Consider the following 2,563-nt stretch of genomic DNA (forward strand, 5'->3'; position numbering starts at 1 on the left):
ATTGTAATTCCCTGTTAGAGAAAGGTATTAAAATCATTTTTAGTGAAAAAATCATAGAACAAACTTTCGAACATAACTCAATACAATAGAAAGGATTTTAATTAATTTTTCCCCTAAATGGGGGAGTTTCACATCCCTATGTTGTTGTTGTAGCAGCATACAAATTCCCCAAAGAGTTTTTGGGGAGTGTTGCTGGAGTGACAGTCCTTGGCCAAATATGAATCTGGGTCGTTCCGGTTACGTAGGCCCGACTGTCGTGCTGTAATCCGTCGTAGATTCTATTTTGCTACGAATCGTAAAATTGGTATGCTGAAATCCGCGTTGTCGTATCGTGATTTCGAAATTCGGAGGCCATCTTCGAAATTCGTAATGATAGTATGCCTGAATCCGACGTAGCTGTCATTTTTATGTATTTGTCGGAAATTTTGTACAAAGAGCAACTACTGTCAGAGCGAAACAAATTGTTTTAAAAAATCAATAAAATAAAGTGTGTAAACGCAAAAATATGTAAGTTGAAGTGTAAATAGAAAAAACTTTGATTATTATTAAATATTTCCAACATATCAGGTCGAAGATCACAACAAATCGGTCGCAATACGAAAAATGCATGGGCGAAAGGCCGGACATTGCTAGAGGCTTTGCAAAATGTTTAAAGTTTTTGTCAATGTTTTTGAGAACGTGGATTGCCCACATCAAAATCTTTCCCCCAACACCATGTTGGCAGCTTCCTTCAGCGGAAAATCGCACACTTCGCCCAAACTCTTCCTCCATAATTATTTTTTCTGTCAAAGCTGGTAGTGCCGTTGATATTTACGATCGAATTACAGCATACCACCAATTTTCGATTTTTCGGAACAGAACTACGAATTCGTAACTACGAAGATGCGGATTACAGAATACGGGTGTTAGTAAAATTAATTTGCAAGACTAAAGCAGGGATCACACGATTTGTATATTTGTACAGATCTGTACAATTTCACAGTTGCAAAGTATTGTTAGGAAAGTTATTATTGAGCTGAACTAATTTCTTCTAGAAAACACCACTCTGTGGCTGCCAAAATGTACAAATGTAAAAATCGTGTAATCCCTGCTTTACCTTGCAAATAAATTTTACTAACAACCCCCCATTTTGGGGGAAAAATTAATTAAAATCCCTTCTAATGTATTGAGTTATGTTCGAAAGTTTGTTTTATCATTTTTTCTCTAAAAATGATTTTAATGACTTTTTTAACAGGGAATTACAATTCGCAGAAATTTTTTTTTTAATTTTGCAGTAGTTAATGATAATTTTAATTATCTTGCCTTAAATAGGAGAAAAACTTTAAGTTTGAATAACCGTTAAACCAGTAGGTTTATCTAAAAATTATATAAGACGTTTTTTGTAGAGCGTCAAGTTTCCGACAAAAATTTGTATCTCAATTTTTAGTCCGATAATTTATAGCCCAGAAAACTAGTGCCAAAGTTAAAAACAATTTTCTTCTAAGCAATTTATATGGAAAATATAAATCCGCCATGCGCGACCTTTTAAACTTAATATTAAGCGTTGCGCTTTTAACAGGAAGTTAGTCGATTTTTTTTTGAATCAGTCTAATATGTATGTACGTATGTACATTAGACCACGTCAAGAAAAATAAAAATCATGCAATGCGACCGAAATCCAACTCAGATTTTAGTATTTGGTATAGTAATGCTGGTCCATGAATCTCTACGATAATTCTAAGAGGTCGCGCACTAAGAGTTTGTTTTTCCCATAGGAATAACAAGTAAGAAAATTAGTTATTCTCTTTTGAGGTCGACAGTATTTTGTAGGATCAATCAAAACTGCCGAAACTGTAAGAATACATTGATTATACATGTTATATAAACTCAGATTCTTTAAATTCCAAAAATTGTTTTTTGCAATTACCAGATTTGACCCAAACCGGGCAAGCGATTAAAAAAGACTAATTTACGAAATCTGAGCCTGCCTAATAGTTAAATAGCATATAATCAATGAATTCTTATAGTTTTGAGCTTTTTGATTGATCCTAGAAAATTAATTGACCTCAGAAGAGAAGAACTCATTTCCTAAAAAACGCTAGATGTTCCAGGGAGAATCATTACTATTACTATACGAAATACCAAAATCTAATTCGGATTCCGGTTGCATTGCAGGATTTGGTCTAATGTACATACATATGTATGTACGTAGTTATTTCGGAATTTGAAAGAGAGTTCTTACACATATTTCTAGCTCAACAGAAAACATATGAATTTCCATGTTCCAGGCGAACGCCCATTTCCTAAAAATTTATCTTATTTTCCGCTAAAAGGTCATTGTAAATATCTATTTTGAGTGAATCAGCTTCAGCAGTTACTAAAATATCGCAGTTTTCATATTTCCTCCAAATACCGTTATATGGGAGGTAGGCGTTGTTATTGTCCGAACACGAGTTATCGTGTGCACAGAAGGACGGACAGAGAGTCACGGTTTAATCGATTTCTCGTTTTGTTCTGAGCATTTTTGTAGTGGCCACAAATGTATATGATCATTGAGCGCCATTTAATGTTTGCTATTATTGGG

This window comes from Rhagoletis pomonella, unplaced genomic scaffold (assembly GCF_013731165.1).
Source record: "Rhagoletis pomonella isolate Grant_MI unplaced genomic scaffold, Rhpom_1.0 Rhpom_scaffold_00006, whole genome shotgun sequence".
Lineage (NCBI taxonomy): Eukaryota > Metazoa > Arthropoda > Insecta > Diptera > Tephritidae > Rhagoletis > Rhagoletis pomonella.